At 38.9% G+C, this 16,439-nt stretch overlaps 1 protein-coding gene across 1 annotated transcript in view; it reads right to left on the reverse strand.

Annotated features, from left to right (window-relative positions):
* The window catches only part of TEX11 (testis expressed 11), a 255,862-nt gene extending 245,872 nt beyond the window's left edge, over positions 1–9,990 (reverse strand). The window contains exon 1 of the mRNA XM_075999567.1: positions 9,931–9,990. The gene's annotated coding sequence lies outside the window, so the exon portion shown is untranslated. The remainder of the gene's footprint in view (positions 1–9,930) is intronic.
* Positions 9,991–16,439: the final 6,449 nt, after the last annotated feature.

Consider the following 16,439-nt stretch of genomic DNA (forward strand, 5'->3'; position numbering starts at 1 on the left):
ATTACATCCCGTTATCTTTTGTTACCCTTTGTAGCTAAGCCCTGCTGTTCTTGACTGAGAATCTTCTATTGAGCTAAGATCTGGTTTGTTTGGGTTACCATGGTTACCAAAGGCTATTCTTACCTATTTGAACAACCTTAATTTAATTAACAAATTTATTTCTGTTTACTGAGTGCCAACAATGTACAAGGCACTTGAAAGAAAGACTTAATCTAAAACACTTGTCCAATAGATTCACATCTAAATCAGACCAGAAACAACATATGGAAAGTTCCAGATTGCAGTAGTTAGACTATAACAACACAGTAGAAGGCTGAATTGGATTAGCTAGGCTGAGTACATTTTAGCAGCTCTTACCAAAGAAGTCTTTGAAGGAAGAACGAAGTCTAAGTTGATTCAATTGTCCTTATGGTTTCTTACCTCTATACCATAGTAAACTATACACAATACATATAAAATAAGACTTGCTTCTAAAAGAGGTCAAAAGTTTAATAAAATTTTTGAAAAGATGGCCAATTCTCCACACAAGATATTTTTTAACCCTTCCATTCTTAATAAAATACACTAGTTATTTAGAGGATTGCTAAACAAAATGTCATAAACAATTAGGCACCCTGTGAAATATTTTTGATAGTGACATCTGTGGGGGTGAGGGGAAACTTCCTCCGTCCCTCGAAAGTTCTGCTGAAAAATCAACTCACAATTAAGGCAGATTAATAAGAGGTAGAGGTTTATTTACTGTGCCCACAGGGAGAATCACACAGTGATTACCCAATATCTCAATATTTTTATACTCTCCTTTTAGAGGGGAGAAGAAGATGAGGAATATAGGTAATTCTGTTTAGAGGCAATAAATGGTTACTAGGGAGGATGAATGGACAGGGGAAACACATTGACTTGTAAATTAACCTGGGAGACAGGTATTATGTTTAAAATTATTTGGTTCAGGTTTGATTTGCATTCTTGATTTTCTTTCCTGCAATCTAGTGAGATAACTGGGAAAGGAAGGGAAGTCTATTGTTCTCTTGATGGTTCCACCTGGTTATGCAGATAGAGGGCAAGCCCCTTCTCAAGGACTGTTGATCTCTAAAAGGCCATTAACTCAAAATACGCTTTATACCAAGAAGTCATATTTTGGGGTGAAATTTTCTTAGCTCCTTCATATCCTATGAATTATTTTCTTTAATTATACTTTCTTTTCTTTTTTTAAAATATTTTTTTCTTTATTTATTTTTCCAGAGATAGCAGTGGAGAACCTATGAATTATTTTTGATACTCATGGAACAACACAGGAGAGGTTTATCTGAGCCTACGTGCATTTCCAAATCATCATCAAAAATATATAGGGTCATTCCTGATGATAGTGTTGCTGTTTTTGTGGGCAATATGAATGAAATGGACAAGAGTTATTTTATTCGTTCATTCATTCAATAAATATTTAATAATAACCAGGTGCTTCACTAAGCAGTAAAGATATGACATGAACAAGACATATTCCTCTCCCTTGAGGAGCTTATAGTCATTTCCACACAAGATATATATAGATACACCTGCATCCATCAACCAATTTTAAAATGCTAGTAAAACACTCTGATTTTACAATTGAGTAAAACAAAGCATAGAGGAGTTAATTAACTTGCCCAAGATCAAGGCTATAAGTAATATGACCATGAACAGAATGCAAAGCAATTGCACTCTTTCTGCTTTGGCTGGCATCTACATGGCTCCTTGTAAAACTTAATTCAACAAACATTTATCAAATGCCTGCTATCAGGCTGATACTGGGCATCTTGCTAGGAATATAAAGATGAGTGAGGCAGTCTATGCCATCAAGTGGATCATACTATCAAGAGAAATTAAAATGAAAAAAATTGCAATATAGTGTAGTAGTAAGTACTGTGAGTACAAGATGCTACAGGAATATAAAGGAAGGATTGAGTAACTGCCATTTGAGGTATGGGATATAGGAATAGCAGGATAAGCTTCACGTAAGTGCTCTTTGAGGTGGGTCTGAAGGATGAGTTAGAGATTTCCCAGCAGATATTGAGGGGAAAGAACATGCCAGAGGGAGAAGCACAGAGGTGTAGAAAAGCACAGTGGATTCAAATAACCCTACGAAGTGATGTATGGCTGGAGAAAAGGGTAAAGGATGGTTATGGGAAACACCAAGAGAAAGGTATGTAGGGGCAAGAGCTTGAAAGACATTGTATGGCATACTAAAGAGGTTCAATTCTGTTGGTAATTCAATCTCTTTATTTTATAAACTGTATTAATTCCACCTAATAGAGGCATACCAGGTGACCCCAATGAACATCTCAATGAGATTTCTGCACAGGTTATGTAATAGTTATGCCCATGAATATGCATAATAACTGTGCCATTCCTGAGAATCACATTGTGCTATTTAAAGGAATGGGAAAAGATAGTTCAGGGAGCTTCCAAATAAAGTCCTTTGAGAGTCAGTGAAAGCCACTTATCTTGAGTGAGTTTTCCTACTAAACTTTTTAGTCTAGATCTCCTCTAATATGGTAGCAACATGTGGCTATTGAGCACTTGAAATGTGGCTAGTTCAAATTGAAATGTGCTATAATAGTAAAATACACATGGATTTTGAAGACTTAGTATTAAAAAACGTAAAATATCTCAGTAATTTTGTACACTGATTAAATTTTGGAACAATATTTTGGATATGTTGGGCTAAAATATAGCATTAAAATTATTACTATTAAAAATTATTTTCATCTATTTCTTTGTACTTTTTTAATTTGGCTACAAGAAAATTTTAAATTACATTTGTAGCTCACATTGCATTTCCAATAGGCAGGGCTGGTATTGAGTATATATTATGACTATCTTCTGGAGACTTGATGAAACACATTAGCTAATAGCTACCTCCCTAACAATCATCATAAATATATCAGAAAATTATAAACTTGGATATTACAATAGATCATAAGGGTATTTATGTAACAACAAATACAAAGAAGTTAGACATTTAGAAAAAGGAGAATAAGAATTTGTATCCAAAGTAACCATAGGGGCCGGGCACTTTGGCTCATGCCTATAATCCTAGCACTCTGGGAGGCCAAGGTGGGAGGATCGCTTGAGGTCAGGAGTTCCAGACCAGCCTGAACAAGAGCGAGACTCCATCTCTACTAAAGAAATAGAAGCCGGGCGCGGTGGCTCACGCCTGTAATCCTAGCTCTCTGGGAGGCTGAGGCGGGCGGATTGCTCAAGGTCAGGAGTTCAAAACCAGCCTGAGCAAGAGCGAGACCCCGTCTCTACTATAAATAGAAAGAAATTAATTGGCCAACTAATATATATAGAAAAAATTAGCTGGGCATGGTGGCGCATGCCTGTAGTCCCAGCTACTTGGGAGGCTGAGGCAGGAGGATTGCTTGAGCCCAGGAGATTGAGGTTGCTGTGAGCTAGGCTGATGCCAAGGCACTCACTCTAGCCTGGGTAACAAAGTGAGACTCTGTCTCAAAAAAAAAAAAAAAAAAAAAAAAGAAATAGAAAGAAATTAATTGACCAACTAAAAATATATAGAAAAAATTAGCCAGGCATGGTGGCGCATGCCTGTAGTCCCAGCTACTCGGGAGGCTGAGGCAGAAGGATTGCTTGAACCCAGGAGTTGGAGGTTGCTGTGAGCTAGGCTGACATCACGGAATTCTAGCCCGGGCAACAGAGTGAGACTCTGTCTCAAAAAAAAAAAAAAAAAATTACAAAGAAATTAGCTGGGCCTGGTGGCATTCACCTGTAGTCCCAGCTTCACAGGTGGCTGAGGCAGGAGGATCACTTGAGCCCAGGAGCTTGAGGTAGCAGTGAGCTATGATGATGCCATTGCACTCTACCCAGGATGAAAGCGCGAGATTCAGTAACAAAATAAATAAATAAATAACTGTACCAATATATAACAGGCATGATGTAGCTTAACAGCAGCATGTATTTAAAGAAAGACTGAGGGGCTTCTGAGGGCAAAAAGTTCAAAATGAGCCACTAATGTGATATGAAAAAAAAAAATTCAAACTTAGCTACATCATTATCTAAAAAGAAAGATGGTAACTCCTAAATCTAAAAAGAAAGACTATATACATGCATCCCTTAATGATGGGGTATATTCTGAGAAATGTGTTGTTAGGTGATTTCGTCATTGAGTGAATATCATAGAATATACAAAACTAGATGGTGTAGCCTACTACACACTTAGGCCATATGGCATAGCCTATTGCTCCTAGGCTACAATCCTGTACAGCACGCTACCATACTCAACCACTAGCAATTGTAACACAATGGTAATTATCTGTGTATCTAAACCTAGAAAAGATACAGTAAAAATATGGTAAAAGATTTAAATGGTACACCTGTGTAGGGCACTTGCCATGAATGGAGCTTGCAGGACTGGAAGTTGCTCTGGATGAGTGAGTGAGTGAGTGGAGAGTGAATGTGAAGGCCTAAGACATTACTGTACACTACTGTAGACTTTATAAACACTGTACATTTAGGCTACACTCAATTTAAAAAAGACAATGTCTTTCTTTAATAATAAATTAAACTTAACTTACTGTAACTTTTTTATTTTATAACTTTTTAATTTTTTTTTACTTTTTGACTCTTTTGTAATAACACTTCACTTAAAACACATTGTACAGCCATACAAAGATATTCTCTTTATATCCTTATTCTATAAGCTTTTCTATATTTAATTTTTTTAACTTTTTTAACTTCTTTGCTAAAAACTAAGATGCAAAAGCCTAGGCCTACACAGGCTCAGGATCATTAGTATCACTGTCTTCTACCTTTACATCTTGTCCCACTGGAATGTCTTCAGGGGGCAATAACACACATAGAACTGTCATCTTTCATGTTAACAATGCCTTCTGCAATACCTCCTGAAGGACCTGCCTAAGGTGATTTTACAATTAACTTATTTTATATAAGTAGAAAGAGTACACTCTAAAATAACAATAAAAAGTATAGTATGGTATAGTAAATACATAAACCAGTAATATAGTTGTTTATTATCAAGTATTATGTACTATACATAAACGAATGTGCTATACCTTTATACAACTGCCAGCATAGTAAGTTTGTTTACACCAGTATCACCACAAACGTGTGAATAATTAATTATGCTACAATTTGACAATAGCCATGATGTCACTTAAGCAATAGGAATTTTTCAGCTCCATTAAAATCTCATGGCGGCCGGGCGTAGTAGCTCACGCCAGTAATCCTAGCTCTCTGAGAGGCCAAGGCTGGCGGATCGTTTGAGCTCAGGAGTTCGAAACCAGCCTGAACAAGAACGAGACCTCATCTCTACTATAAATAGAAAGAAATTAATTGGCCAACTAATATATATAGAAAAACTTAGCCGGGCATGGTGGCGCATGCCTGTAGTCCCAGCTACTCGGGAGGCTGAGGCAGGAGGATCGCTTGAGCCCAGGAGTTTGAGGTTGCTGTGAGCTAGGCTGACGCCATGGCACTCACTCTAACCTGGGCAACAAAGCGAGACTCTGTCTCAAAAAAAAAAAAAAAAAAAAAAATCTCATGGTACCACCATCCTATATGCCATTCTTTGTTTACTGTTATGTAATACATGACTGTATTTTATGCTGATTTATCAAACCTAGAGAATTGTGTTCGGGTCTGGGTACCACATTTTAAGGAATAACATGAAAGGAATAGAGTATGTTCAAAAGACAGCACACCAAATGATAAGAGAACTAGAAACCCTGTAATATAAGGAATGACTGAACAAACGAAGAATACCCAATCTGAAGGAGAGACATCCCAGGAGAAATGATAAATTATCTTGAAATAGTTGAAGAGCTAGCACGCATAATGGGAGGCACATTTACTTAGCCCCAGTAGGTATAGTAACTTAGACCAATTTCTATTCCTTCTTGGCTTTGAAATTGATTGAAATTAGTGGTACAAAAAGATTGGTGCTATATCAATTCTCCCTAAAAAGGAAATTAACTAGAGCCATTGCATGGGCTTTTGTGCTCCATTATTATTATTTTTTTTTTTTGAGACAGAGTCTCGCTTTGTTGCCCAGGCTGGAGTGAGTGCCATGGCGTCAGCCTAGCTCACAGCAACCTCAAACTCTGGGCTCTAGCAATCCTGATGCCTCAGCCTCCCGAGTAGCTGGGACTACAGGCATGCACCACCATACCTGGCTAATTTTTTGTATATATATTAGTTGGCCAATTAATTTCTTTCTATTTATAGTAGAGACGGGGTCTTGCTCTTGCTCAGGCTGGTTTCGAACTCCTGACTTCAAGCAATCCACCTGCCTTGGCCTCCCAGAGTGCTAGGATTACAGGCGTGAGCCACTGCGCCTGGCCTATGCTCCATTTTTACAAAACTTGACTAAAAAGGTTATGTGTACAGAAGAGAAAACTCAAATGGCCAATAAATCTATGAATATATACCCAACTTCACTAGTTATCAGGTAAATGTAAATCATGACAATACCCAAGTAAGATGATAACTGGCTGAGGGGTATATGGGAACTCTCTGTACTATCTTTGCAACTTTGCTGTAAATTTAAAATTATTTCAAAGTAAAATGTTAATTAAAAATAACAACACCCTGTAGACTTGCAAAATTTTAAAAGTCTGATAATAGCAAATATTAGCAAGGATACAAGGAAAAAAGAAAGAGAAAAAGGAGTCTAAATTTTTAAAACTAATTTGGACATCAATTCGGCAATATCTATAAAGTTAAAAATGCTCATAGGTTTTGACCTATCAGTTCCATTTAGGGTATAGTCCTAAATGTATACCCTAGAACTGCACTATCCAATACAGTAGCCACTAGTCACATGTGACTATTGAGCACTTGAAATGTGGTGGTCCAAAATGAGATGTGCTTTAAGTATAAAATATGCACCAGACTTCCAAGACTTTGTATCAAAAATAGATTGTAAAATATCTCATTAATAATGTTTATATTGATTACATGTTGAAATGATAATATTGTAGATATACTGAATTAAATATATCTTATCGTTAAAATCAATTTAATCTGTCTAACCTTCTTATAATGTGGCTACTAGAAAATATAAAATTATTTTTGTTCATTGCACTGTATTTCAATTGGACAACACTAACATAGAGCCTCACTCACCAGTAGCTCAAGAAATAAATCAATTTTGTAGGTCACACTCAGGATTTTTTTTTCAGTTAGACCTATGGCTGAATCCAGCATTTTTTTAATAACAGCATTGTCTGAATTCTTTTAATGAAAAAGAATAGAAGAGAAAATATCATAATGTACTGTATATAATAAGGGCAAAAATAAAACTTTTGATACAGTATGTATGTAGTAGGATGGGAACACAAAAATATGTTTTTGCCATAGATGATGATCAAAAATGTTTGAAAGTTCCTGCTAAACTCTCAGAAACACAATGTCCATTGTCGTTTGTAATAGCAAATATTTGAAACAACTTGTATGTCCAATAAGGGAGATTGAATAAATAGACTGTGATATATTTACCTTCATATAATACTACTAGTCTGCAGTAGAAATGAATGAACTAGAATTAAAATATTCATATGGGTAAATATCTAAAACATAATGCTTAGGGAAAAAAGACAAGTTGCTTTTTAAAAAATCACATAAAATGATACAGGCTGGGTGCAATGGCTCACGCCTGTAATCCTAGCTCTCTGGGAGGCCGAGGCGGGCGGATTGCTCGAAGTCAGGAGTTCGAAACCAGCCTGAGCAAGAGCGAGACCCCGTCTCTACTATAAAATAGAAGGAAATTAATTGGCCAACTAATATATATACAAAAAATCAGCCGGGCATGGTGGCGAATGCCTGTAGTCCCAGCTACTTGGGAGGCTGAGGCAGGAGGATTGCTTCAGCCAGGAGTTTGAGGTTGCTGTGAGCTAGGCTGACGCCACGGCACTCACTCTAGCCTGGGCAACAAAGCGAGACTCTGTCTCAAAAAAAAAAAAAATAAAACCAGCCTAAGAGTGAGATCCCATCTCCACTATAAATAGAAAGAAAGTAATTGGACAACTAAAAATATATAAAAAAAAATAATCAGGCATGGTGGCACATGCCTGTAGTCCCAGCTACTCAGGAGGCTGAGGCAGGAGGATTGCTTGAGCCCAGGAGTTTGATGTTGCTGTGAGCTAGGCTGATGCCACAGCACTCTAGCCCAGGCAACAGAGTGAGACTCTGTCTCAAAAAAAAAAAAAAAAAAGATACAATTTTTGGAAAGTTTAAAAAAGATGAAAAATGATATATTTTAGTTCTTTTTTTTTCTTTTTATTGAGACAGGGTCTCACTCTGTCACCCAGGATGGAGTACAGTGGCCTCATCACAGCTCACTGCGACCTCAAACTCCTGGGTTCAAGTGATCCTACTGCCTCAGCCTCCCAAGTAGCTAGGAAATATGGATGCATGCCACCATGCCTGGCTAATGTTTGTATTTTTTTGTGTGCCAGGGTCTCACTATGTTGCACAGGCTGGTGTTGAAGTCCATACCTCAAGCAATCCTCCCACCTCCACCTCCCAAAATGCTAAAACTACAGGCATGAGCCACCATGTCCAACCAATTTTTTAGTTCTTTGAAACAATGAAATATCTGAAGCATGTGACAAACTGTTAAGATTTGACAAAACTCACTGGTATACACAGATGTTTATTATATTATTTTGTATACATTTCTGTGTGATTCAAATATTTATGTAGATACAAGGTGTCAAATCCTATACACTTAAAAATCACAATCCCTATTCCATGTTTATACCTTTAAGATATTATATTCTAAATTAAAACTTAAGGTAAGTGGTAGTGGGCTTTATTGTTGTTGCTTTAAAATGACAAGCCTTAACAAAATATTGATGTAAACTTTTTAAAATCATACATTTGTATCCACCTTGGTTACAATGTATTTCATTATTATATGAATGTGAATGTACCACGGGTCTAATCATTTACCCCAGAAACAAACCAAGTACCTTAAACTGTCCTATATCTGGCACGGTTGAGGAATCTGGTGTTCTGGTCATTCAAATTGCTTTAGTTTATTTAAAGTTCCCATAAATATCACAGATGGATTACTAACTTTCAAAATAATTGAGAAATACTAAAATGCACTTAGACCTAAAACTACACAGGATATAATTTATTTTTCACTGATGATTATGTTAAGGCACTTCAGGATCTTGCAGTAATTGTTTTAACTTACTTTTCTTTCTTTCTTTCTTTCTTTCTTTCTTTCTCTCTCTCTCTCTCTCTCTCTCTCTCTCTCTCTCTCTCTCTTTCTTTCTTTCTTTCTTTCTTTCTTTTTCTTTTTTTTTTTTTGAGGCAGAGTCTCACTTTGTTGCCCAGGCTAGAGTGAGTGCCGTGGCGTCAGCCTAGCTCACAGCAACCTCAAACTCCTGGGCTTGAGTGATCCTTCTGCCTCAGCCTCCCGAGTAGCTGGGAATACAGGCATGCGCCACCATGCCCGGCTAATTTTTTACATATATATATCAGTTGGCCAATTAATTTCTTTCTATTTATAGTAGAGACGGGGTCTCACTCTTGCTCAGGCTGATTTCGCACTCCTGACCTTGAGCGATCCTCCCGCCTCGGCCTCCCAGAGTGCTAGGATTACAGGCGTGAGCCACCGCGCCGGCCTCCCTTACTTTTATCACAGTAGATGTCTATCTCAGATTAAAGTGGTTCTATTTTGCGTGCCATAAAAAACAAGAATTTTGTGAATCGTTTCCCTATACTAGCTTATAAAAGGGTCCCAGTGTGTTAAACATCAGTGTTTAAAAATCATTGTTCCTAGTACCTAAATGAAAAAAACCTGGAGCTATGGACACTCCAAAGACAAAATTCAGAAACAAAATACATTTAGGGGATCTTAAATAAGGCAGCAAACAGTTTGACTTTTTTTTTTTTTTTACTGCTATGTACCTTTAAAGTCCATGAAACGAAAATCAACATCATCCATTTTTAAATCTCCGGTTCAGGCCTATGAAAGAAGAAAATGGTGTAATACTTTGTCCTTTATCCTCCAATGTCTCAACCAATTTCTTTCCAGTGAAATGTTTCCTGTTACTTGTTATCCAAAAGGAGAAAAAAAAAAGTCTGAGAAAACCTAAGAACCCGTAAAAAAATAAAGTAGTTAATGAGGGCAGGGGCCAGGCTGTCCTGCTACCTAAAAGGGGCGTGGAGATTTTCATCCCAAATCTTTTTTCACCATAAATCTTCCCAGCAATGTGGGAAGCAAAGCCGACGGGGGCGGTCTTCGCTGGGTACTTGCTTTCTCCTAATTGGTTCAAAATCCCCCTCCCCACCAACCTACATTCAAAGCATCCAATCACTCACCGTCCCTTTTCCGCTCTCACAGACAGCTGGCACCTTTGGCCTCCCACCCCAACTGCCACCAACAGTCCTGTTTCAACGGAATTAAGGCTCTTCACACCTAAACTACAATAACGACTATCTCCTGCTTCCAGTGGGCCAGCTCCCCATACCCCTCCATCCTCGTCAAAAAAAGCTGCCTTTGCCCCTCTTCCTTCACCTCCAGAGCAGCTCCACTTCCAAGCCACAACGTCATTGCCTCGGGGTCACTCCAAAAAGTGTTGGCCTAATGGCATACTACTTACAAACCACCCAACTAACGTGTGCTCGAAGCTTCCTCTAGCCCTTCCTATCCACTAAACCACTCACTTCAGGCCGGACGCGCCGCAGGGTGCTCTCCACAAACTCCTTCCACGGAGCCCGGCTGCAGACGCCCCTCCCCTGTCGTGACGTCATCAAAGCCCCCCGCCCCGCGTTGACCTTTCCCCAGTAGCACAGCCTAATCCTGGGCGCCCACTCCACACCTTATCCTTGGGGTGCAGTTCAGAGGATCACTGAGAGTAGGCAAGTATGAGGTAATACTGGCAACATACTACAACTTATAGAGGGAAGATTACAGCTGGCTAGAATTATAGGAAAGAGAAGAGCCAGACTTCACAAAAAAAAAAAAAAGGAAAGAAAAAAACAGGAAAGCAGACAGTACTGACCACTGATTATTCAACAGCGGCAAAGGTCAAAAATATCAGAAGTTGAAGAGACCATAAACCCCGTACTTCAAAGACATGTTTCTGCTGTCCTGCCTTTGTCAAATCATTAGGAAACTACTTTAATAACTCCCCTTGCAGGCTTAGGGCAAGCTCTCTTGTCCCACCCCATCTCCAAACAAATGGATGCTTGTTTCCAGCGAAATCTATGCACGGTGCTTGCAAGTAGGGGATTGGCCTCTAGGGAAATCTCCACTCAGAGACAACAATGTTAAGGCATGATGCCTCCAGATTTGGAAATGAACCCCAAATCAAAATATTATTAAGACGCCCACTTATTCCTTCATTCACCCCTCTTTTAAGCCTTGTGCATTTCAGTCAGGCCAGATGTGAAGCTGGCTAACAGGATAAAGAAGACACAACACGGCTTTGATTCCTGAAGACATTAACAGAGTCCCCTCCTGACCCTGAAAGTCTCAGAATCAGTCATTTTATCTCATGGAAAAGGTGAGGTTTCCAAAAATAAATTTTTTTCTCTCTTCAAAATTTTCTGCATGTAGATTACATAGTACAGTGAAGAAAAGAGAAAAGGAAAACAGAAAGCACAGCTATTCACTCCTGTTCTTTTGCATCCTGCAATTTGGTATGTCTTCATTTCTTAACCCTAGATTGCCACATTAGGGAAAGAAGTCTGGTGAAAAGGGCAGTCTAGTTTCCTGCAGTTGACTGAATCGCCCTGCACCACATACTGTCTGGCCTTGTGCGAGCTCTTAGAATCTTACCACCTCAGTTTTCTCGTCTGTAAAATAAGAATAAAAGTAGTTCTAGGCTTTCGGTTAAATGAAATAGTTCACATAAATCATCTGGAACAGCGAGTGCCTGACATATAGTAGGCACTTTACAAATGTTAGTTCCCATTATCATTTCTTGGTTGGCAAAGTAAGGACTTCCTGTTTCTATTATCCCACTCAAGCCCCTGACTCTACCGTAGATTCTTTGCTCATGGATGAACAGAGGAATGAACAAGACAATAATTAGACTTCAGCTCTCAACACTACAGCGGCTCTTCCGCATACATCTTAGAGCTCTTAATGATCAATAATGTCGGTAGGAAAATGTATATTATCGAAGATGATATAAGGCATGCAGCCTTATATCATGACTCTATTAATACTGACTGTAGATATGACTCCAAAGTTAAGGCTACTGAGCTGCATTGAAAGGGCCAGTGAATAAAGGAAAATACAAAGAAAGGGTGAAAACACTGGCGTTGCATGGATATCTCCAATTTTCTTTTTCATCCAGATGATCTCCCTCGATGTTACAGGTAAATGAGAATGAAAAGAAACAGAAAAAAAGTTAGACAGAAGAGGAGAGGACAGGTATGCATTGAGGATAAGCAAGAGGGAATAGTAAAATGCCATTAAGTAGCACTCAACATGCTGTGGATTGTCTTCCCTTACTCTAACATACACTGCACGTTTTGTGTCCTGCCCTTTAACAACATGTTACAGAAATGGTAAAATAGATATTACCTAAGGTGGATGAACAGTTTGGACTCTAGTGAGAGCCTATTAGGACTCTTGTTAATAGAGTGGATTAAAAAAGAGTAAGCAACCAAGAACACAAACTAGTTAATAACGTAGCATTATACCCTTTTAAGAGAAGAAAAAGGCTTCCAGAATAAACATGCGATTATAGTCAGGAAAATTACAAATACAAAAACATGCACGGAGTGATGAAGAAGGGCTTGTTCTGCCACATGTTAAAGCTACTGTAAATAAAATTGCGTGGTAATAGTGCATACAGATACATGAACAGAATAGAGTCCAGAAACAGACCCAAATACATATAGGAATTATTCAGGCCGGCCGCAGTGGCTCACCCCTGTAATCCTAGCACTCTGGGAGGCCGAGGCGGACAGATTGCTCAAGGTCAGGAGTTCAAAACCAGCGTGAGCAAGAGTGAGACCCCGTCTCTACTATAAATAGAAAGAAATTCATTGGCCAACTAATATATATAGAAAAAAATTAGCCGGGCATGGTGGCGCATGCCTGTAGTCCCAGCTACTCGGGAGGCTGAGGCAGGAGGATCGCTTGAGCCCAGGAGTTTGAGGTTGCTGTGAGCTAGGCTGACGCCACGACACTCACTCTAGCCTGGGCAACAAAGCGAGACTCTGTCTCAAAAAAAAAAAAAGTATTGAAATGACTAGATAGCCATTTATGACAAAACAAAAAAACTAGATCCTTACCTCACTTCATATACTAAAATAAATTCTAGATCAAAGATTAAATCCAATCATAAAATTTCTATAACAAAATAGGGATGAATATTTTATAAATTTGATGACTAAATCTAAACAGGATCTGGAACCAGAATCAAAAATGAACAATAATAAGTTTTACTACATGATAAATAAAATCTGCTGTATGGGCTGGGCACAGTGGCTCATGCCTGTAATCCTACCACTCTCGAAGGCCGAGGAGGGTGGATCATTTGAGCTGAGGAGTTTGAGACCAGCCTGAGCAAGAGCAAGACCCCATCTCTACTAAAAAAATGGAAGGAAATTAGCTGGAGAACTAAAAATATATAGAAAAAATTAGCCGGGCATTGTGGCACATGCCTGTAGTCCCAGCTACTCGGGAGGCTGAGGCAGGAGGATGGCTTGAGCTCAGGAGTTTGAGGTTGCTGTGAGCTAGGCTGATGCCACGGCACTCTAGCCTGGGCAACAGAGTGAGACTCTGTCTCAAAAGAAAAGAAAAAATAATCTGCTGTATGCCACTATAAGCAAGGTTGAAAGACAAGCCACAGACTAGAAAAAGATTTTTCCAACATGTAACAGATAAAGAGTTAACATCTCTAATATTAAAAGAGCTCTTCAAATCAAAACAAAAAAGACAAATACTCTAGAAAATAAATGTTCAAAGGACATGATAAGATAATTTACACAGGAAGAAATATACCAGTCAACATCTAAAAAGATATTCAACCTCACCAGGAATCATAGAAATGCAAATTAAAGCAAGGTAAATTTTTCATCTATCAGATTGGCAAAGGTTAAAAAGATTAACAAAACCTCAAAGTTGGCAAGATATACAAAGCAAGCACTCGTGCACTGTTGGTAGGAGCATAAATTATTGCAAATTTTCTGGAAGAAAGGCAGTTTGGCAAATATGTATCAAATTCTTAAATGTATGTACCCTGTCAACAAAAATTCCCCTTTTAGGAATTTTCCAGAAGAAGAAATTAGAAAAGCTAGATTAACAGAAACATTCACTGAAGCATTGTAAACCACTTAAATGTTCACCAATAGTGGACTAGTTACTTATACAATTTATAGACAGTTTTTACAAAATTTGTGAAAATAATCTATAGTTAAAAGACTAGGGAAATGCCTATATTCTACTGTTGAGTTTCAAAAAGAAAAAAGTTTACAGAGAAGGTATACACTTAGGTAAAATTATATGCATACTTGAAAAACTATGTCTGGAAGAATATTTACCAAAATGTCAACAATGTTTATCTTTGAGTGGTGGGATTTGGGAGAATTTTGACTGTCTTTATATTTTTCAGTATTTTTGAATATTCTACAATGAACACATATTTTTATCATCAGGGGGCAAAAGAGATGCTGTTTTCACTTTTAAAAATCTACAGGATCACGCCTGTAATCCTAGTACTCTGGGAGGCCGAGGTGGGCAGGTCGCTCAAGGTCAGAAGTTCCAAACCAAGCTGAGCAAGAGCGAGACCCTGTCTCTACTATAAATAGAAAGAAATTAATTGGCCAACTAATACATATAGAAAAAATTAGCCGGGCATGGCGGCGCATGCCTGTAGTCCCAGCTACTCGGGAGGCTGAGGCAGGAGGATCGCTTGAGCCCAGGAGTTGGAGGTTGCTGTGAGCGAGGCTGACGCCACGCCACTCACTCTAGCCTGGGCAACAGAGTGAGACTCTGTCTCAAAATAAAAAAATAAAAAAAATCCACAGGAAAATGAGGAAGTTTTTTATCTGATGGGCATGCATTTTCTCAACAAAGTATGAGGCAAAGTCAACAGCAGAGAGTAGCAGAGAGAGATTTGAAGATTGTGAATAAGGTAAGAAAAAGTTGTTTCAGAGAGAAGGGGAATTGAGAGAAAAGGATTTTCAGTCATGCCGAGGGCCTCGTTGAGGTTGATGATCTTTAACCTGCCCAGTTGTGTGATTGCTTCCAACAACCCTGAACTGCACAGGTTAAAGTATGAAGACCAGTGATTGGATTCTTCCAGAGGATGGGTTGAAGGGGAACTCTGGAGTACTGCCGAGGAAGTTGAAGGTATTTGCAAAAGAATGATAATGATAATAAATTCAAGAATTTAAGTGGGAAAGGGAGCAAGAAAACATTGGAGGAGACCGAGGAAAAGAGAGAACTGTGTTTGGGAAGGGGAGCGGTCAGTGAATTGGAGCCTTTATAAAATCAAAGAATTGGGCCAGGCGCGGTGGTTCATGCCTGTAAATCTAGCACTCTGGGAGGCCGAGGCGGGCGGATTGCTCGAGGTCAGGAGTTCGAAACCAACCAGAGCAAGAGCGAGACCCCGTCTCTACTATAAATAGAAAGAAATTAATTGGCCAACTAATATATATAGAAAAAATTAGCCGGGCATGGTGGCGCATGCCTGTAGTCCAGCTACTCGGGAGGCTGAGGCAGGAGGATCGCTTGAGGCCAGAAGTTTGAGGTTGCTGTGAGCTAGGCTGATGCCACAGCACTCACTCTAGCCTGGGCAACAAAGCGAGACTCTGTATCAATAAACAAATAAATAAAATAAAATAAAAGAATTGTTGTAGGCCGGGCGTGGTGGCTCACGCCTGTAATCCTAGCACTCTGGGAGGCCGAGGTGGGCGGATTGCTCAAGGTCAGGAGTTTGAAACCAGCCTGAGTAAGAGCGAGACCCCGTCTCTACTAAAAATAGAAAGAAATTAATTGACCAACTAAAAATATATATACAAAAAATTAGCCGGGCATGGTGGCACATGCCTGTAGTCCCAGCTACTCGGGAGGCTGAGGCAGGAGGATCGCTTGAGCCCAGGACTTTGAGGTTGCTGTGAGCTAGGCTGACGCCACGGCACTCACTCTAGCCTAGGCAAGAAAGCGAGACTCTGTCTCAAAAAAAAAAAGAATTGTTGTAGTGGGGTTATTAGAGCCAGTGAGCTGGGAAAGCTTGGGAAGTTGTAGACAGAGAATTTGATGTTTGGTTTATGTTTTATTTTATTTTTAATTGACAAATAATAATTGTATATATTTATGGCATACAATGTGAGGTTTCAATACAGGTATACATTGTGGACTGATCAGAGTAATTAGCATAACTGTTACCTCAAATATTTATCATTTCTTTGTGATGAGAACATTTAAAATCTTCTCTTAGCTGTTAGTATTT

Source organism: Microcebus murinus, chromosome X (genome assembly GCF_040939455.1).
Source record: "Microcebus murinus isolate Inina chromosome X, M.murinus_Inina_mat1.0, whole genome shotgun sequence".
Classification (NCBI taxonomy): Eukaryota; Metazoa; Chordata; class Mammalia; order Primates; family Cheirogaleidae; genus Microcebus; species Microcebus murinus.